The sequence below is a fragment of the Tachypleus tridentatus genome, chromosome 11, assembly GCF_004210375.1.
Source record: "Tachypleus tridentatus isolate NWPU-2018 chromosome 11, ASM421037v1, whole genome shotgun sequence".
Classification (NCBI taxonomy): Eukaryota; Metazoa; Arthropoda; class Merostomata; order Xiphosura; family Limulidae; genus Tachypleus; species Tachypleus tridentatus.
This window is the reverse complement of record NC_134835.1, coordinates 44930131-44953565: the sequence shown is the minus strand read 5'-3', so window position 1 is coordinate 44953565 and position 23435 is coordinate 44930131. Positions and strand designations below refer to the sequence as shown.

General features: G+C 33.8%; 2 long non-coding RNA genes across 4 annotated transcripts in view; one reads left to right on the top strand and one right to left on the bottom strand.

The window, feature by feature from the left end:
- The window catches only part of LOC143232066 (uncharacterized), a 146981-nt gene that overhangs the window by 49519 nt on the left and 74027 nt on the right, over nucleotides 1-23435 (bottom strand). The window lies entirely within an intron of this gene.
- The window catches only part of LOC143232067 (uncharacterized), a 65315-nt gene that overhangs the window by 24970 nt on the left and 16910 nt on the right, over nucleotides 1-23435 (top strand). The window contains exon 3 of one of the 2 annotated variants that reach the window (XR_013017365.1): nucleotides 16288-16457. The exons of the other annotated variant lie outside the window; for it this stretch is intronic. This is a non-coding gene — a long non-coding RNA (uncharacterized LOC143232067). The remainder of the gene's footprint in view (nucleotides 1-16287; nucleotides 16458-23435) is intronic. 2 annotated transcript variants of the gene reach the window in all.

The following is a 23435-nucleotide window of genomic DNA, read 5'->3' as shown; positions in this document are numbered from 1 at the left end:
TTTCACTATGACTTAATTTAAATGAAAATAACGAACTTTAAGTTACTTTTTACCGGAACTAAGGTGAATACATTTAAAAGAACGTTAAACAGAGTGTATATTTTACAACTATAAATACATATATAAAGAAAAAAACGGATTTCGTGATTACTAAAGATTGCTATAATTAATGTCAGTTTCACGTAAGCTATAGAAGCGTCATGGGCTTGAAGCGTGCTAGAAAAAGTGTTATGGGCTAATGTTCAAACATAAGCACAAAGAAGTTTTTTGTTTTAGTTTTATATTACTGTCTGAGATATTCTACTGACATGAATTGTAATCAAAAGATGTTTGAAATAATTAAATGATAGAAAAAAAGTGTGTGTTTGTGTGTGTGTGTGTTTTTCGTATAGCAAAGCCACAAAGGGCTATCTGCTCAGCCCAACAAGGGGAATCGAACCGCTGATTTTAGCGTTGTAAATTCGGAGACATACCGCTGTACTAGCGGGGGGCAGAGAAAAAAAAAGAGAAAAGTCAAGTTCTCAAATTACAAAGTCAAACTTTTTGTTGTATGAAGCAACAACAACAACAAAAAAGTAGGAATACGGCCGGAAATAATGTTGAAAATGAGTACACCCAACTGATGAAACAATGTACTCTAATGTTCATAGTAAAAGAGTAAGAAAATACATCCAATGAGCTATGTTTATTAGCGGATTGGTTCGTTTGTTTTGAATTTTCGTGAAAAGCTACACAAGGGCTATCTGCGCTAGCCATCCCTAATTTAACAGTGTAAGACTAGAGGGAAGGCAGCTAGCTAGTCATCACCACCCATTGTCAACTTTTGGGCTATTATTTTACAAACAAATAGTGGGATCGATAGAAACTTTATCCAACACGGTTGAAAGGACGAGCATGTTTGGGGCGACAGGAAATCAAACCCGCGACCTTCAGATTACGGGTTGAGCGTGCCGGGCCTTCCCGGGTTGGACTTTAGTTTGGATCTATGTAGGCAGCTGTTCTGATAATAAATTAACATTAATTAATACAGCCCCCCCCCCCCGCTAGTACAGCAGTAAGTCTACGGATTTACAACGCTAAAACCAACGGTTCGACTCCCTTCGGTGGGCTCAGCAGAAAACCCTATGTGGTTTTGCTATAAGAAAAACACACACATTAATAGAGGAATGAAGAGAAAAGTGTATAAAAGAAGGTAAATTCTATACGGAATTTCTTAATTTCCCAAATTTTATATGATGCTAGAAGTTTACTTCTAACGATTTTCCCCCTCAAAAAAACACTTGAAGCCTAGAATTTTTACTTATCTTTCAGCGCTAGGTTATTTTAAATCATTTTAAAGCTGCTTGATTGTAACTTATTGTTTTAAATATGTCATAATATTGTACAAATTACTTTTAATTCTGAATCAGTTCCAGGAATTTAAAATGTAAACCTAGAGTAATTAAACTGATACCATGTTACTTGTGAGGTCATGAAACCGGTACCGTCTTACTTATAAGTTATGAATTAGCTACGGCTTTACTTGTAAGCGTTTGAAGTCATGAAATTGATAATATTTTACTTTTGAAGTCGTGAAACCGATATTCATTTACTTGTGAAGTCATGAAATCGATACCGTTTTACTTTTAATCAGTATACAGCTTTATAAATTTGTGAACATACAAAATATTGCAGTTAATTACTAACGGAACAATAAACGATCACAAGCACCTTTGTCCTCCACAAAAGTTATTATCATTAGACGATGGTAGGAATGTGAAAACCAATTAGACTCTTTATAATCATGATTTACTTATAGATCTTCCAAACTAAAAGTGTGCACTAATGTCACATATTTAGTTAATATAAATCATCGGAAGTACATAAATCACTTTGGCAGAAATGTGAGGGTGCTATTGAATATAACGTTTTTCATTACATTTCAAAGACTGATGTTACAGCTGTAGAGACTATTGTTGAAATTTGAATTTTGTGTAATTTTTATTACGTTTCAGATATTGACTGGTTAACTTAAATAAAAACACTTCAAAAGCTTTTGTTTCTTCTTAATCGCCACTGATTATCTTTGTTCTGTCCAAACATGAATTTTAGCATTATATACCCTTATGCTTCTCGCTGAGTCACCTGTGTGTGGTAAGGTGCACTTGAAAAGGATTTTGTATCGTAAAAACATTAAACTACAGGAGTGACAAGTTGAAAAGATAAAATATTCCAATTTTATGCAGTTGTTAATTTATAGAAAAATCTTTCGATACCAGGACTTGCGACATTATTTTCTGAATGAAAAACTATTAGTGACAAAAATCTTTTATCTATTCGTTAATTTGTCAACTTATAGTGAAAGAAATATGTTAGTTATCTCAAAAAAATATTAAAATTTGCACGAATAATCATGAATTATAAATCACAATTTTTCCAATATTTTAATGAGTGTAGCAGTTGAAATTGGCATGTTTTTATTCATGACTGTTACCGGTGTTTTTTCACATTTTTATGGGAAATGACAGACAGTTCTTTAGCATGAAACATGCAAGTCAACTACTGAAGTTTATTTTAATATTAATGTTATTACTTTTGACTATAGCATGCATTTATCATCTACTAGTCTAAGCCGGAAGTTCTATTTTAGTTTACTGGAAATTAAGCAGGTTGTCAGAGAGAAATTTGGTTATATATATATATATATATATATATACTTTAATAAATTTTTTTGAAATATAAGTTATGAAGCAATAGGAAGGACATTAGAACAGCAATGCACGAGTTTATATATTTTTATGGATGGCTACACGACGTACACTGTATAAAGAACTTTGAATAATGCTGGTTAGGCGCATAACGCGTGAATATCGAAATAACTGAGCTTTCCTCTTCTCCCTTGATGACTTAGCGGTAAGCTTGGAAGTTAAAACGCTACAATTCGGTTTTAAATCCATGCAATGGACAGAGCAAAGATAACCCGTTGTGCAGCTTTGTTCTTAACAACCAAGAAACAAATTAGACTCGTGTTAAAATAACCATACATTTGTTCTTGCATTTCACTCTCTGGTCGCTCAGCTGCAGGTCAGAGGGCTTATATTGTTACAGTTAGCCTATTTGTGTAGCCTTATGCTTAACAACAAATAAACAAGTTTAAAAGTTATCTGTTTGTTTGTCTGCAGTTAAGCACAAAACTGCACATTGGACTATTTGTACTTTGCCCACCACAGGTATCGAATCCCGATTTCTAAGACTGTGAGTCAGCAGGTATACCGCTGTGCCACTGGGGATGGATTTATTAGTAAAATTTAGTTATTAAGAGTTGGTTGTACAGTTTGCATTTAATTTTCTGAAACAATAATGATTAGTTAATAATATTTCATAACTTGTCGAGCACTGATAGGGTTTATTTAGTGGAGAATAGAATTAAGAGTGGTCAGTACACAAATTTAACATCATGAAATACTCCTTGCCGCAGTTAAAAGTTAGATTTAAAGCATTTTGAAATAAAGTTCTATAAACATACAGTAAGTCACATTAAGACTATGCAACCTCCCAGGTGTTTTTTAAAAGTGTTCAGTTCAGTGCTTCCTGTATCGATGGGACGTGGAAAGATCGCATGTGTAAAATGAATGCTTTTAATGAAGTTATTTTGTTCGATTATTAATATTTACTGAGTTAATAGCTTGCAAAGTTTTAAACATTCTATGTTAATTTTATACCATGTTTTTCATCGTATCCATTTTTGGCGATAGCTTTATCTTCTATCTTTATATAACAATGTATCATTTTATCACGGCTTTTTTATAGCCATTTTATCATGGTTGTTACTCACTCTAAATTTCTGTAGTTAAGGAAGATCGCAAATTTTCTAGACGCAAATGCATTATCACAAAACAATTAAAAAGAAGCCATATAAATAACATAATTTTGGAATAAAACAGCCCAGCGGAAAGTCTGCTCACTTGTAATGCTAGAAACCTGGTTTCGATACCCGTAGACGGCACAGATAGTCCATTATATAGCGTTATGCTTAAGAGGAAACAAAACATCAGCTAATTACGCACTTCTTAGCACTCTTTTAAATAGAGTTTCATAAATGTGGTAGGTCCGGTTATTTTTCAGTTGATCTAATAATACTTAAAACAAAGTTAAACGCCGCTAAAGAAACAAAAAACGGTGCGATAACACATATATAATAACCAGTTATTGTTCATGGATCTGTATTGTTTGTGTTAGGAATCATTAAGAATCTGGTGCACCAGATTAGTTGATCACACAGTGTTTGAATTTTAAGTGCAAAATAAATTATATTTTGCATAGTTCTAGAAAATCACGGTGCACACAGACGATAAGATACGTCTTTCTCTGCCAATGGAAAATTTCCATCCAAACTTAAGAAATAAATTATGATTCTATGGCGATCTGAATTTTCCTCTTTAAGTGGTATTATCGCTATTTCTAACATGCTGATAAGTTACATAAATTTTTATATTTTCTCCAAATAGTTATGTAAATACACTCCAAGTTTTTTTTTTCGTTCTTAACGTTTGGTGTCTATAAAGTGTAGAATGTTCGTTGACCTATGACCCAGAAACGGCGTAACTGAAAAAGAATCCATGTATGTGATTGAAAGCAGATGTGTATTTTATGTTGTGTAGTGTTCTTATAATATGCGTCAGTTGACGCACTCAGAGGAGCCTCTTTGGAATTTAGACACATATACATATTATTTCTATATCTGTTCACTGTTAACAAATATCAGTGAAAAACACGTTTCTATAAATGGTGTATTTTAGTAACATCATAATAAATGTTACCAAGTTGCTGATGTATTTGATACAGTTTTATCGTTGCGTTTAATTGAAAGAGTGTGTTCGAAGTTATCGCCGATTCGTCTAGCTACAGAGGGATCTTACATCAGAATTAGCCATTAGTCGTGTCAGTATGATACTATTTTCTTTGAGACAATAACGTCAGAATAGTAGGTTGCTACGAATCAAATGTAATTATACATGAAAGTAAATGAAACTATATGTTTGACACTAGAATTCCGGTATTTTAACATTATTTAGAAAAAACTGAAGTCTTTTATGTCAGTGTAAACCAAAACAAAGAACGTTGGAACAAATATCTGTAGCTGTTTACGTGTAGCATAAGTTGAAAATTATATTATAAAATGTTATTGTTTATTTTTTATCACTGATATCAAACATATATGACTAGTATTATTTATGTATGCTCTCCTGTATTTTGATAATTAATGTATCAGTAACGTGTGATAAAATGTATCTAATGATTAATTGTTAATATTTATTGGAAGACTAAAACATACTCATGTTAGTAAAAACAGAGACCTGAAGTGAAAACTATGAGTGTATAATATACCCACCTTTAATTAAAACGTTGAAATAAGTTACGATACAATTTTTTCATAGGATATAAAATAAAGTTCTATGTATTACAAACACTGTGTTGGTGATGAATTAAACGTAGAGTGTGTGTGTTTTCTTATAGTAAAGCCACATCGGGCTATCTGCTGAGTCTACCAAAGGGAATCGAACCCCTGATTTTAACTTTGTAAATCCGTAGACTTACCGCTTTACTAGCGGGGGACAAAGTCTAATGAAGTCGTCAGGATCGAGAGTAGAGAAATGTTAAATTTTCATTACTTCCCTGGCATGAGAAAAACTCTGAAAAACAATGATAGCAATTTATGATAATTTCTCGCAAAGCTAATCGAGGGCTATATGCACTAGCCCTCCCTAATTTAGCAGTTTAAGACTAGGGGTAGGGCAGTTAGTCATCACCAACCTCCGCTAACTCTTGGTCTACTCTTTTACCAACGAATAGTGGGATTGACCGTTACATAATAACGCCCCCCATGGCTGAAAGGGCAAGCATGTTTGGTGTGACGGGGATTCGAACCCACGTCCCTCAGATTACGAGTCGAACGTCTTAACCCATCTTGCCGGCCTGGCATGGCCTAGCGCGTTAAGGCGTGCGCTTCGCAATCCGAGGGTCGCGGGTTCGCGCCCGAGTCGCGCTAAACATGCTCGCCCTCCCAGCTGTGGGGGCGTTATAATGTAACAGTCAATCCTACTATTCGTTGGTAAAAATGTAGCCCAATATTGGCGGTGGGTGGTAATTATCCTTCTAAATTAAAAATCAGGGACGGCTAGCGAAAATAGCCCTCGTGTAGCTTTGCGCGAAATTCAAAACAAACCAAAATTTTCTTTCAAAATCACTTAATTCTTAAACAACTCAATCGAATTTCCCTTGTTTCCTTATTAACTTTTACTTCTCTACAAATTTTATAGCAAGCGAAATGAAACCATGGTATTAAAGTTTTCAATCCTCTTTATAAAGAACCAATTTTATTTCTCTAAATATGTATTCTGTCTATTTTTATGTTCTATTTAACATAACATAATATTAATAAAGAACAGCAAGAAACCTCTTGGTTCATCTAGGCTGTCCTATCCATTAAATGAAACAAAATTATTCTAAACACTGAAAGCCAGCCATTGTCATTCAAATATGTGTCAACCTTGGAAACCCTTAAAAATTCACTTGGATTAACTGTATCCATTATATCCAAAGACAACCAGTTCCAGAGGTCAATTATGTTGTTAAAACAGTAATGCTGTTTCGTCTGAAGATGACTTCTTTCCTGTAAAAAATTTATTTTTACCTTTGATTCTTCCCATACGCACCATTAAATGCGAAAAAGAATCATGCTTCAACAATACAGATTCCCTTAACAATCGTAAAGAACTCAGTCAAGTCACCTCTAACTCTTACTTCTTCTTTTTTCCTAAAGAAAATAAGTTCAAAAATCTTAACCTATCCTCGTATGATAACCTTTCCACTTTAGGTACCATCCTATTAGACCTCATCTGAACCTTTTCCAAAATTTCAATGTCCTTTATGAGGTAAGGAGCCGAAAACTATACACAACTACCTTAATGTGGTTTAACCAACGACCTATACAATGGCATTATAATATCTTTGGACTTATATTCAATGTTTCTATACACATAACTTAAAATCATATTTTATCCGCCATTAGTAACAACACATTGCTTAAATGGCTTAAGAGACTGATAAACCAGAATACCAAACTATTTTCTTCCAAAACACTATTAAGATTATTTCCATCAAAAGCGTACTTAAAATTCGTACTGTGATATCCCACATTCATTACTTTGTATTTATTATAATTAAAAGCTATCTACCATTTATACGCTATTTAAATAATCAGGTTAAGTTTTACAAAATGATAGACAGATATGGATTTAAAGCTTATTTTAAGGCTCTTTTAAGCATGTAAGAAATATAACACATATATATTTCAGCTGTTTTACAATGAAAAAGTTGAAATTCACATTGATAAAAAGTGGAAATTATTTTTATCAGAAAATTCAGAGTACCACCACTCTTTGATGATGAAGCGGGAGTTGACATTAACTATTTAGCTAGTTAGGTGCTCATGTAAAAATAATTAATAATCCTTTCATATAACTTGGAATTATTGTGATATATCCTGCTGAGACACATACACACAGATATATATAAACATACACATACTTTAATCGTAAAGTAGGGAAAGCTTGGGTTATTTGAATTTACTACGTTGTGATTTATCTACTTTTTTCATCATAAAATTTGCATAATTTTTTAGGATGTTATGAGATGTTAATATCAAAACATTTTTAACATCATAACTACCTTACTTTACTATATAATCTCATAATACTTAAAAATACATAACTTATTTTATTACGTTCTTTATAGATAATCTAAGCTATACAACTTTTTCGTGCACTTTAAAACTAAAAAGGCCAAACGATAATGATTTCACTTTAGTTCGACAAATATTGTCAAGGTTAGCTTAGAATGTGTATAACAAAACAAATTAAGCATTGACGAACTAACTACTCATCCCTAGCTGGTGGCTCAGCGCAGTGTTTGTGGAAAAATGATGTTAAAAACCGGGTTTCTACAACTGCTGTGGTCACAGCACAGATAGCCGACTAATTCCATACACAAATGAGTCGCAATGCCTCAAGGTGAATCACTAGAGGGTGAGCGAAAGATTTACAAACTTAAAAAAACAACAACAAAACATCTCGAGGTGGTAACGAAATGGTAACCCTTATTTTCAGGTCTTCAATAACACTAAAATATAGTTGTGACTCGTAGCTTCCTTTAGGAGATAACGATGATTTAACACAAAGTTAACAAAGAAATACTGGGATACACTGAAAAATGTATATTCTTAACTTATCCAAACGGTTTTAGAACGTAGTGAAAGTTACCGAACATGTATGCTCCTTAATTATACGCATTTATTTGGTTATACTCTGCCAATTTCTAGTCCTAGACGTTGATATAATACATAAAATGATCACATAGTAGGGGGATTGTTGTAGTGCTAGGCCTTTTACAATTTGTTTTCATTATTACACATTTGTTTGTGCAGCTGCTATTTTATAGAGGCAGATATATATAAGCACTGAACGTGTTAGGTTTTCGCATCTCAGAAGTAACTCAGAAAGAATGATGATTAAATGCTTATTTATAAACGACACGAAAAAAAGGGTAAAATATCGAACGAAAGAGTGTTGAAAAGTACAAGCTGATACTGAAACATTTCGCGTGTTGATGAAACGAACGACCTTTTTGTGTTGTAGTAACTTTTATGCTACGTTTGAAAATGAACTTCGTGTATGATAAATATACTAGCTGTCTTCACGCACTTGTTGAAAGCGTCATTAACTCTAGATATAAATAAAATAAAATTGGAACAAAATGTGATTCAAACAACCTTGTAGGTTCAGAAACCGATTATTTGGCTTCTGTATTTTTCCACTCAGTAGTTATAAAAGCTACAAAATAATTTACTTATTTGTTTTTAAATATCGTAATACACGTATTGTACATTTTTAGGGTTAGTATTAAAAACTGGCCAACAAAAACACACACTTGATTCATTGCTGTATACTATGACTGGAGAAATTACCATTATCACGAACTGCAAACGTTTAAGAGTAAATTTCAAACGCTATGCAAAAAGAAATATCAGTAGATATATTGCACACAAAATCGCAAACATAACGAATGGATACGTAGATACGTTGTAGATTGGGGAGTATATAAAGTCAATAATAGCTTCACATCGTTTTTAATACTAGGGCCTTTTGTGCACTGCTCCCCCAGAAGTTCCTGCACACGTCTGGTCACGTGATATGTTTATTTTTGTTCTTTTTCTACAAGAGAGCTCTGTAAATATGAAAGCAAACATTCCAGACAGGTAGATTAGTAAAGTCGAACCTTTGCTTAAAATATGAGATGTCGTGAAGGTGGCGAATTCAAGAACAAACAATTTATAGATTAGTAAAATGCAAGAAAAAAAGAAATGAACACTTCAAATAGTGAAAATGCACATCTCTCTATTTGACATGGGACAAATGTTACATGTTTCATCGCTCATTAACGTCAAGAAGTCTGAAATGAAAATTTCCCAGGATTGCAATAATGTTTCCTGGTCAACAGTCTAATTATGTAATTCCGGTAAGATGATGCACATGGTTTGAAAGTCTATATCATCTTCGCCAAGTTTCAACGTAACGATATAGTCCTTTGGGAATAGCATGTATAGAGTCCAGATTGTTACCTAATAAAAGATATTTGAGAACATTCGAAAAAAATTCATTGGGCTATATTACAACCCTCTAACTGCCAATAACTGGATAAAATTTTGATGCAGTAATTGAAAAAAATCTTTAGACAAATTTTATTAGCTCAAAGCGTGCCTTGTAAAATAGTGCTAGTTACCCAAGCCAAAAGCTGTACTATACCTACTAGGAATGTTATCGCTCATCTATCTCTCTCAAATTCTACTTTTGGCAGAGCAATGCATATATAAGATCATTCAGTAGAGACTGATAGAATTTCGAATGTGTTGAAAATAAGACATAATATAGAAGGAACGTAAAATGAGTACTGTCTGGAGAGATATGTGTTATAATTATCTTTTATTCGAACTATATTAAATATAATAATTATAATACAAGTTCTTACGATAAAATAACAAGAAGGCCCAAGATCGAATTCTAGCCTCTGCCACCGTGCAAACGTTTTTTCAGGACTCCCCTGAAGGTAACAGATGATTAATAGCTGAAACGTATATTAAAATAATTGGTAATCAGTACGCAGTTATGAAACCAGTTACTATTGATGACACTTAGATGATCGCGTAAGCTTCTAAGTATCCCAAATGAAAATTTAATACATATTTATAAGACAAACGTATAAAATTTAATTTAAGTTTGAAAGGAAGAACAAATGCGGGTGCTCTAACCCGTAACGTCCTGTACTTAAAACACCATGCCATTCGGCCTCCACTTGTAAAAAATATATATTTACTTTAGACAAAAAAGGTGAAGAAATTAAATTAGTCATTAAAAACAAATAATTGAAGGTGATTGGAAGATGGGACAGCTATAATATATTATAGGTAATATAACTTCAAATTAATGAGCCCAATTTCGGTAACACACAACAACACACTGACTCTACTTTCCAAAATTAGATGGTAGAATTTGTTTGTTTGTTTTATGAATTTCGCACAAAGCTACTCATGATGTTAGAATAAACCTAGAGGTATCGAAACATAAGATCTTATATAATAAGCACTATACAAAACTGTGAAGTTATTACCGTGTTAAACAGTCATAAGCAGTTATTAGTGAATGATAAAAGTTCGTAAACTTTGAATGAAAATTCGGTATTTATTCAAAATTAAACAAAGAGCACGAATATCAGGTGCTACTTTTCCTAACCTAACAGCATATGTTTGGTGTTCTTTCGATACGTAGTAATAGCTTTGGCTGTCCGCTGCTAGAACAGCGGTAAGTCTACGTACTTAGAACCCTAATATCAGGGGTTCGATTCCCTTCGGTGGACTCAGCAGATAACCCGATATGGTTTTGCTATATGAAAACACACACACTCTTTTGCCCCCCAGTGGCTCAGCGGTACATCTGTAGACTTACAACGCTAAAAACCGGGTTTCGATACCCCTGGTGGACAGAGCACAGATAGCCTATTGTGTAAGCTTTGTGCTTAATTCAAAACAAAAACAACAACAATAGCTTTGGTGCCGAATAACAGTTTACCTAAGTTTATCTCGAAATCTAAATAAAAAAACGGGAATATTAGTTACTGCTCTATTTCTAACCTAAAATTATATATCTGATAGTAAAGAATACACTGAGGAGAATATCAGCTACTGTTCCATTTCTAGCATAATAATATATAACTGATGTGAAGATAGTTATTAACATACTTAGGAAAATATCAGTTACTGTTCTATTTGTAATCTAACAACATACAACTGATGTTAAGATAGTTATTAACATAGCGAGGAGAATTTCTGGTATTATTCTATTTCTGACCTAACAATCTATATAACTGATGTTAAGGTATTTATTAGTGTAGTGACTATAAAAATAAAATATCTAAAACTTAATGTATAGGAAATATAGCTGTGGTACTAGTCCTGTTTGTACACATGCTTTCATTATAGAGGTTTACTACATTTGATGAATAATTTGCATTCAAAGGAACAGAGCATTATAAGCTTAATATCGAAAACAAACACGAGTTATTGCACATACAATATCGTAAAGCTTCTTTATATTATTATCATTAATGATTTTAAAGATATTCAAGAAAATAGATGAATAAACTACTTAGGTTAAAACTCTAACAGCTTTTTTCATGCAAAGTGTTGTTAAATTAAAACTATGTATAGATATAACACTTCGACGATATAGACATTAATTTCATTATCATATTGAACCCAGAAGTCTATGGCAGTCGAACGATAAGTCTGAATGCTTATCAAGCTAAAAACCAGGTTTTGATAGTCTTGTTAGCCATTGAAAATATAAACCATTATGTGGATGCGTACTTATTAATAAGCAAACGAAACTGGTATCCAGAAATTACGAAATTATAAATAATATTTTTATATACATTTGCTGTTTAATTTCAACATCCATAGGTAGTTAGGCACAAGCTTCATGATGAAATATGTGTTTATTATTTGGTGAGATGTCTACGTGACTATACATAGCGGATCCAGACATTTTGTTACGAACATTCAGCTACTGGTGGTGAGATGTCTACGTGACTATACATAGCGGATCCAGACATTTTGTTACGAACATTCAGCTACTGGTGGTGAGATGTCTACGTGACTATACATAGCGGATCCAGACATTTTGTTACGAACATTCAGCTACTGGTGGTGAGATGTCTACGTGACGATACATAGCGGATCCAGACATTTTGTTACGAACATTCAGCTACTGGTGGTGAGATGTCTACGTGACGATACATAGCGGATCCAGACATTTTGTTACGAACATTCAGCTACTGGTGGTGAGATGTCTACGTGACGATACATAGCGGATCCAGACATTTTGTTACGAACATTCAGCTACTGGACGTTGTTACCAAGACAACTTGTGACGGGTGCATTCTAGTTGCAGTTTTTGTTACAAATACTGATTTTGTGAGAGATATAGTGTTTAAGCATAGAACTGATTGGTGACAATAGCAAAAAATGACAACAGATTGTGAATTATACAATCATTTGGAAACCATTCAAAAATTGCAGTCGGTCGATATGAGGGAAAATGGTAAATAAGCCTGTATTGTGACGTGTTACAAAAGGTAGGAGGGTGTCATGAACAGTGTTACATAAAATATAAATTACAATCAAAACAATTTAGGTCTAAAATACAATTTATTGTAACTTAGCATACGTTTAGTTAAATTGAAAAATTTTAAATTCATTGACTGCAGCTGTTTTTTTATAAACGCGGAATTTTTATAAACCGTACACCACATAAAGTATTCTCGCATTCAACTGCCGGAAGCGGACGTAACCTATACGGCGAATCAGCAGTCAATGGGTTAATAAACTGAAAATTTGCAAACATAATATATTTATTATTTTTTCATAATAACTTTTTTAGTAAGGTTTTATATGCATACCAAAGTACGTATTTAACCCCCACGTAACATATTCACCAATCACAAAAAAACACTTCAAACAAAACCTTTTATAAACGATGTAATGGTAACCTGAATGCTGTAATGAAATGTTTTTCGTTACAAAAAAGCCCATGTCACAAGCTGTTCAAACAATTATGATCTCTACAGTGGTAGAAACACACACAGTGTATCAGATATAATATCATTTTAATAGTCTCCTATGCAGAGTTAAGTCAAACTCAAATTCAGTTAGGAACAGACGAGGGTGTCCCAGACCAGAACACTCATGTTTTAATTACTAGCTACTGCTTGCAGTCGGTCGTGGGAAGTTTCAAAACAGGATAAAGGACATGAAATAGGTTTATAAGTATATCTTTTCCAGTGATAAGGAAAATGTTCCAGTGATTTAGCATTCCAGCCTCCAGAATGGTTTTAAAATCATCCCTCAACAGCAAGTAAACATTAGTGAACTAGGTCAAATTATGTTGCTAGATAACGTGAACTGTAATTAACCCACTTAGTTCTAACACCACTGCAGGAAGATCAATGACTAAACGAATTGTTCAATAAATGACAGTTCAAGTCGTGACTAAAGGAACATAACCTGAGCAACGCATGAGAAAAAACAACATCCTTACACTACAACCAGAAGATATCAAGAAATGAGATAATGATCACCATTATAATACAGTACAGATGGTGTTACAAGTGATCGTTATTATAATACAGTACAAATAGTGGTCCTAAGGATCATTATTATAAAGCACTACAGATAGAGATCCTAGTGATTATCATTATAATGCAGTGCAGATGATAGTTCTAGTGATCATTATTATAATGCAGTGGAGGTGATAGTCTTAGTGATCATTATTATAATACAGGTACAGATGGTGGTCCTAGTGATTCACTATTATATAGCAGTACAGATAGTGGTTCTAGTGATCATTATTATAATACAGTGCAGATGGTGGTCCTAGTGATCATTGATATAATACAGTACAGATAATAGTCCTAGTGATCATTATTATAATGCAGTGCAGATGATAGTCCTTGTTCTAATGTTCAGAAATAATTCACAGAAACAAAGATGCTCTTTGGGTTAAGATGTAAGCTCTGGGTAGCACGTGTTAACACGTTCATAACGTTGCGTGGAAACTAACCATGTGTTGTACATATATCGTTGCAATGGTTATTGAGCTGCTTAAACCAAAAGACTTTCATCCTGGGTTTTATTACACATTTGTGTAAGATACCTTGATATCCATGGGCATTCATACTTGAAGACACTTCTTAAATAGGCCCCGCCATTTAATTTTGCATAATGCACACTAGAATACCCACTATTTTAAAAGGCTATTTTTGTTCATAATTTTCATTTAACAACATATTATGAAAAACTGTATCAAAAGATCTGTTTAGTAGTTGAATTGAATTAACACTCCTACGAAAAGTGGGGCCTAATAGGCCCCAGAGCAACTTGAAAGGTTATTAATATTAGGCTAATAATTTTGTATTTAAATGAAATTGCCATTTAAATCCATTAATGAATGGATTAACGAGATTCCCACTGTCTCTATCTACTATCTAGCGAAACCACAGCCAGGGGAACGGGCTTGGAGAAATCAGGACTAGAAACGTCTTTTCGTAGGAGTGTTAATTGTATTACTTTAAACATTTCAAAAAACTGATCTCTATAGTAAGTCATTTCAACTAACCATTTCTTTGCTGTTGAATTACGTTAACGTAACATCCCCATGTTTTGGTAATCTCTGATCTGCGATGAAATACAATTTTAGTTAGGAAGCTCAGACATACGAATATGGCGAAATAATTTTTCTCATTCATTAATACCATTTGTTCAATCAACACGTTTGCGCACTATCATGAAATTTTAACTACAACAACTTCTGTGATCTTTTGACGAGTTAACTGTTAACTTGTATCGAACACATTTTATGTTATTAAATTTTTTTTGAAGATACCTTATCACAACTTTGTTTACGTAACTGTTTACGAATAATATACTGTATAGTTCATTATCTATGAATTGGTGATTGTTGTATTATTACATAAAGTTACTACTGAGTTTTTCTCATTGATTTAATTGAGTATTATTCCATCATAATATCTAGTATTATGTGGAATCTTCTAGGCTTCTGCTGAAAATTTAGTTCGAGATAGGTAGCTGGATGTAGCCTGCGTAATTGTGAGTTTAGCTATAAAGATTGCGTAGTAGCAAATTGTAAATTGAAGGTATCACAGATTGTATTGTAATAATGGAATAGAGAGAAATAATTTGTTTAGTCAAATTATATTCTAAAGTAAGTGAACAAGTCTGTGTGGAATTTGACGTAAAAGATATATTTATTTAATGCTTTGGATACAGCTGTGATAATCAGCAGTGTAGGGAACATTTGTATATACGTTTGACTTGTTGTAATATATTATTTTAAAACTAGTGGACTGTGTGCTGTTTGCTTATTGTTAAAAGTTATTTTTAAGAAGTCACAGACACCTAATATAAATAATATATATATAAAACCTGACATAAGTATTATTGTCAATTGTAAGCTACTGCAATAGAAATTTCCGTAATCTTTTGATGAGTTAATCGATACGATAACTAGTGATGTTTATTATAGCACATTTTTTTATATCTGTTACTCATTTATTTGTTTGTTTGAAGCTAAGCACAAAGCAACATAACGGGGTACCATTGCTCTGCCCACCACGAGTATCGAAGCCCAGATTCTAGCGTTGAAGTCTGTAGACACTTTGCTACTACGGAGCTACCAATTTATATTTGGCCTCGTAGTCTGAGAAGCTGTTTTATAATGTTTTAATGTTAAACATTATAAAACATGATGGAATGATATTTTTACACTCTGTTTTATTTGTTTTACTTTTTATCAAGTACAAAGCTACACAATGGGTTATCTGTGCTCTGCATCCCACACGTATCGAAATCCAAATGTTAGCGTTGTAAGTTGTGAGACTTACCGCTGAGCCATAGTGTGGCCAATTATATGTAATCTCTTTGAGTTTATGGCTACTTTTTAATGCGCAGGAAATAATCGATTTTTTATTCGCAAAATAGTAGTAAATTTGAATCTGAATGTTTTAAGTTTTTATTCTGTTTGTAAAAAAAATTGTGGAAAGTAAAACGTCAACTTCGGGATATAAGTTTTACTTACCCACTCATAATATTTTGATTTTAGCAATCTGTTCTTTTTCTAGTTATGTTTCAACTGGAGCAACTATCATTGGATGCTGAACATAAAGAATCTGTTAGTGAATTTTTCCTTTATTCCAATTCTTCCACTTGTGAAACTTGCAAACTGAAGTTCAGTATAATAAACAGTATATCCATTTTCCAGCCCTACCTTTTCAGATGCTTCTTCCACCAAGTATATTTAACCTTCCTATATTATATAATACACTCTAGTATTATCTGTTTATTAAGTACATAATTAGCGTTAATATGAGAAAACACTTTCAGTTTGTCAAATTTACAAATTATTATTTATTTTTCTGCATAACAAATATACATTTTCTATAGATTTTTCCAAACATCAGAACAATAGACGCCTATCTAAACCGAGTTTTAAAAAGTAATAAAAGGTTAACCGAAACTTGAAATTGATGGGAACAAGTGCCCACCAGAGGCATAGCGCGAATGTCTCTGAACTTACAACGCTAGAAACTGGGTTGCGATACCCGTGGTGGACAAGGTACAGATAGCCCAGTGTAACTTTATGCTTGATAAGAAGCAAAGGAAATGAAAGAACGTGTAAAATTACTATTAAATTATGTTTGATAATATCTAAAACGTTATAAAACAGCTTTGCAGATTACAAGGCCAGAAAGAGATGGGTAACATAAGGCCAGAAACATAAGAAAAAATACAAGCCAAGTCTTTCAGTGTTCTCAGTATTATGTATACACACAGAAACATGCATGATGTTGTATAGAAATATTACCTGTTGCTTATTAATTGAGATATCAATGTAATTTTTTAAAAATAATCACCTGAGCACACCCCTAGCCCAACAATATGTCTGTGGACTTATATATCTAGAATTTGGGTTTCGATACCCGTGATGGGCAGAGTACAAATAGCCCATTGTGTTTCTTTGTGCTTAACGTCAAACAATTAATTAACCGAAAACTACACAGATGATTATGATCTGATAATAAGATAAGTATTGAGCATTATAATTATTCGTGAATTTATGGAACCATGTAGAATTACGGTTTTGTAATTAGTTATAAAGTTATTTATTTTATAGCATACTTATTTATGAGAACATTCACTTAATACCACATTTTTCAAGGCCAGAGCAAAGATTATACAAAGATAGAGTACGTTATGTTAAAACGATTTTGTAGTCTTACCACGTCAGGTCGTGTTTTATCGGGCAAACATTTGTTTGTTTGTTTTGAATTTCGCGCAAAGCTACATGACGGCTATCTGCGCTAGCCGTCCCTAATTTAGCAGTGTAAGACTAGAGGGAAGGCAGATAGTCATCACCACCCACCGCCAACTTTTGGGCTACTCTTTACCAACGAATATATATAATGCCCCACAGTTGAAAGGGCGAGGATGTTTGGGGTGACGAGGATTCGAACCCGTGACCCTCAAATTACGAGTCGAGTGCCTTAACCACCTGGCCATGCTGGGCCCGTATAAAAGACTCTATTGTAAGGTTGCCATGTCGAAAGCACAACACTGCTCCCTGATTGCTATTCATAAGCAATGAAGCATACGAGGATGACAGTTTCACAGCGTCCGTTTCTACAGTCCGATCACCCATAATTCCACAGGCGCTGCATCTGATTACTTGACCTGCATGTTTTCATAAGGCATATCATGAATACCTATTTCATTCTTGTAATATATTATCGAAACAACTTATGTGCATCTTACTTATGTTTCTTTTCTAAGCGAAAATTTTTATTGTTTATGTTACCTGGTATCCGTAAATGGACTTTGTCACAAATCCCTGTGTTCATCAATTCTGATTTCTTACAAGATGTCATGTTTTGTTTACCATGGCTGGAATATGACTTATTTCATGTCCATTTTTAAATGGTTCCGTGACCCTAACTTGATTCATGTTATCTTCTTTTCCAAAACCATTAAAAGCATAGGATTTCTTCGTAATGGAGGTTCTAAATTACCAATTTAAACACATCTCAATGATCTGATTGTACGGAAGTTTTGTATCGGAAAGAGTTGCTACATACCTTTCTGAACATCAATAATTTTTTGGTCACATCAAACTACCTACGAGGCCAAACATTGCCAAAATATAGCTCTGATATATTCCGTTAAACCGGGAATTTATGTCGGATGTGTTTGTTATGTTGTTTGCTGATTTGAATACTGAAATAATATAATATATTCATATTCTGTATGGTATGTCTCATATATACGAATATGGTAGTTCTAACATTGGCTCGACATGGCCAGGCGGTTAAGACACTGAACTCGTATTTTGAGGGCCGCGGGTTCGAATCCTCATAACACCAAACATGTTCGCCCTTTCAGCCGTGGGGCGTTATAATGTTATGGTGAATTCCACTGTTCGTTGGTAAAAGAGTAGCCCAAGAGTTGACAGTGGGCGGTGATGACCACTTGCCTTCCCTCTAGTCTTACACTGTTAAATTAGAAACGGCTAGCGAAGATAGCTCTCGTGTAGCTTTGAGCGAAATTCAAAACAAATAAACCAATTCCAGCAGCATTACTCTAGTTTGGTGAAGTAGAACAGCATATAGGTAAGGATACACGGATTATCACATTAAATCCCTAATTACAAGTATCATGTGTGAAAAAACAAAACGTTACGCTATAAAAGCAGATAAAGCTCTCAATCCCACAGTGTACATATATATATAACTCGTTTTTCAACTTTCCTACTCTATCTAGCAAAACTGTTTTAACACGATTTTAGTCTTAGCTGTTTACTAGTAGCATCTTTTAGTATTTTAACGCTTTTATGCTTGTTCTAACAAGAGCTTCGTTCGGTAAAGTAAAATTTCTGTGTAGTGGACAAGTAAAAATGTTTCAGTTTATTACTCAGTATATGGCCATTTTATACTACAAATTAGAGATCTTTGTTAACATAAAAATATTACGAACCAGAGAAAACTGTACTTAATGTCTACTCTATGACGTAGTTAATGAGCTAGACATGGCCTAGTGGTCAGCGTTCCCTAATTGTAGATTTGAGGGTTCATGCTTCACGTCATATAGCCACGAAATCACGTTCCGCATTTTGGTGCCATTTATGCGGCACAAGGGGATTGGTCAAATCCCCTTATTTGGATAGAAAAGAAAAGTTCAAGCATTAGAGATTAGTGCTATTTACTAGCTAGCTACCTTACCTCTAGTCTCTCGAAATTATGGACAGCTGTGCGTAAATAAAAATACTGTAACTGAAATCTAAAACACAAACAAACGACTACATAACCAACTGAATCCCGATAACACATAATGCTAAAAATAGACGCATTGAACATTGTTTTCGCCAATTATATACTATTCTGATGATCATGGTGAAACATTAAATTTCAATAAAATCTCTGCTTAAGGGATGTCTTGTAAGAAAACGTTATATGGAATATGGTTTATATTTAAACGTAGAAAGAACCTTAGATATAATAAACATTAAATCACTTTCTTCAGTGCTTTAATCAATCTAGAACAGAGCTTCTCAAACTGGGGTCTCCGAGCCATATCCAAAATTTCTTAAAAATGTTTTTAAAATATGATTTATACAATAAATATATTTTCATAAAATCAAATCTATGTGAATTAAAATTTTAATTGCGGAATACTACTCGTGATATACAAAGAATCTTTTTCTTTCAGAACAAAAAACGCTTATATGTTAGAGGGTCTGCGAAAATCTTTTAAAGGGGTCTAAAGGTTATTAAAATCTGAGAACTGCTGCGCCTTAATATATCGCCCCCCGCTTGTACAGCGGTAAGCCTATACGTATTTAAAACACTAAAATTAGGAGTTCGATTCCCCTCGATGGGCTCAGCAGATAATCCGATGTGGCTTTGCTATAAGAAAACGTACACACATAATACACCAGTACAGGCGAGAGAACTTGTACTATTTCGAGAAATCGTTTTGAATGCCTTTTAAGTTATGTGTAAGCTTTACTACTAAAGAAAAACAAACAAGACTTAATATTAAGTATATATATATATACATATAAGCCTTTTTATATTACTGCTTCACACAAGGCCCGGCATGGCCAGGTGATTAAGGAACTCGACTCCTAATCCGAGGGTCGCGGGTTTGAATCCCCTTCACATCAAACATACTCGCCCGTTTAGCCGCGGGGACGTTATAATGCGATGGTCAACCACACTATTTGTGGGTAAAAAAGTAGCCCAAGAGTTGGCTGTGGGTGGTGATGACTAGCTGCCTTTCTTCTAGTCTTACACTGCTAAATTAGGGACGACTAACGCAGATAGTCGTCGGGTAGCTTTGCGCGAAATTCAGAGGGAACAAAACCAAACTACCTTATAAATTCAGTTACAGAAAGTAGGTAGGGCTGACATGCATCTATAAATTAAACAGAAAACATCTGAACTCTACGATAGATGTGAGTGAGCTTAGCTTTAGTATAAGCTCATATTAGATAATTTATAAATCTGTTGGATATTTCACATAGACCATTCTTCACGTGTAAGTTGGTTGCAGATTCACCCACACACGTGAATATCCCTCTCTCTCTCTTTATATATATATCATATACATTTAAAACAGTAGGATAATGTTTTTGATAGGCATTTAAGGTTAGGTGGAAAGATACACCCGAGAGAATGTATAAATCAACCAGAGTAAAGCTACACACAGGCTACCTGCGCTAGTCGTCCATAATTTAGCAGTGACAGAGAGGTAGCTAGTCATCACCACCCTCTAATAACCCGTAGGATACACTTTTACCAACGAATAGGGGATGTTACCGTCTCATAAATAACGTCCCCCATGGCTGAAAGGGGTAGCATGGGGATTCAAACCCACGATCTTCAGATTGCAAGTCAAGCATCCTAACCAATTGGCTATGCCTGGCTGCTGTGTACACAAACCGAGAAGTTAAGAACGTATTATCTTGAACAAGAACGATACAAATGTGCTGTTATTTTCTGCTTCTTTGCTCACATATTTCGGCTATATTACTGTCTATTGGTTCTCCAGTATTTTCAACGCTGACGGTCAATACATCTTGGGAATATGACTACAGTTTCATGATATTTTTGGAATAATGTTGTCATGGTAACGAGACTGACTCAAACAGTGTAAAAACGTATTTATCTGGTTCTTGGACTAGTATATGTGATAATCGTATATAACAGGAAGCGTTGCAAGCAGCAGTGTTATAATTCTTTCGTAAATGTGGCTTGAAAATTACGCTATATTATTGCATTCAATAAAAATAAAATCAATTTACAGACACAACGAGTTGAAAAAATTGCACATTCATTTGACTTATAAAGTAAAAATTAAAAATAATAATAAAAGAAATATATCTATCAACACAAGTATGCATATTCACGTACTATTTGAGACAGATCACGTCAGGAATCAGTTAATTTAAACATATATACTGAAAGTGTTTACTTAATACTATAACCAATACTGATTATTTTTCAATGAAACTGCCGCAAAATAAAAAGAGAATGTACTCGATATAATCTACTAGATCTAGGATATTGTTCAACCGCATCTGTATATATTCTACTAGATCTAGAATATTGTTCAACCACACCTGTGTATATTCTGCTAGATTTAGGATATTGTTCAAACACATCTGTGTATATTCTACTAGATCTAGGATATTGTTTAACCACACCTGTGTATATTCCGCTAGATCTAGGATATTGTTCAACCACATCTGTGTATATTCCACTAGATCTAGGATATTGTTCAACCACATGTATATTCCGCTATATTTGTTCAACCACTATATTCCACTAGATCTATATTCCAGTATATTCTAGATTTAGGATATTGTTCAACCACACCTGTGTATATTCTACTAGATCTAGGATATTGTTCAAGCACATCTGTGTATATTCTGCTAGAGCTAGGATATTGTTGAACCACATCTGTGTATATTCCACTAGATCTAGGATATTGTTCAACCACATCTTTGTATATATCGTACTATATCTAGGATATTGCTCAGCAACACTTGTGTATATCATACTAGACCCCATATATTGCTCAGCAACACTTGTGTATATCATATTAGACCCAAGATACTGTTCAACTGGACATTTGTATAATTTGTATACCCTCAAGATATTGTTTAGCCACATTTATCATATGAAGCATCAGTTTCAAAATGGATAAAGAAAACCTGTATTGTTTATTTCACACAAAATAAGTCACTTAAACTTTACAAACACACTACGTCTTTCTCATATCCAGTATCTCAGTCAGGACGTTGAAATCAATTTTCATACTTTATTTTCCAATTTAATTAGTGACTAATAGATTTTTTATATAGCTGCATGTAGTAATTTTAATCATGCTATATTCTGTTATTCTTGTTGTTATTGTTATCAATGTATACATACTATATGAATGAACAAATATATTTAATGCTATGAAATACATTATTTGTCCACAAGCGGTTAAAATCAGTACTATAAAATAATAATGAACTTGATACAAAACAAAAGCAATACAACAAAATTAAAATGTAGGCTTATTCATCCATTATCATTCCTCGTTGTCATCCTTAAGCCATAAAAGATAATGTCTGTGGCCATAGCACCCATATGCGTTGGGGATATTCCAACTATCACACAAAATTAAAACGCCGATGTAAGCAACTAAGAGGAATCAGTTAAGAGTTTGGAGTTGCGTGTTTGATGTTGCTCTTGTTTTGAATTACGCACAAAGCTTCACAATGGGATATCTGTGCTCTACCCATCACCTGTATTGAAACCTGCTTTTAGCGTTGTAAGTCCGCAGACATGCTGTTGTGCCACTGGGGGGGGGTCAGTATTTGAACCCACAATGCCTCAACTCCAAATACTTTTCGCTGTCTACAACCACTTGTTGGTAGGCAGTTATCTTTAATATTTAGAAATAACCTTAGCGTAGAATTAAACCACCCTAAAAATTTTACAGTGCAAAATTCTCAACCTCAACACTTTTATTTGATATTCCCATAGTAGAAATAAGCCACCATAAATTTCTACAAAGCTTCCACACTACATTGTTTTATTTAATATTTAAACAAAATTAAAAACTCTTACCTTAATAGTTTGTTTGACAAATTTATTCAAATATGAACCGGGTGAGCTGGGACAAGTTCAGGCTACCTGAGTTGGTAATACCGCTCCGCTAATTT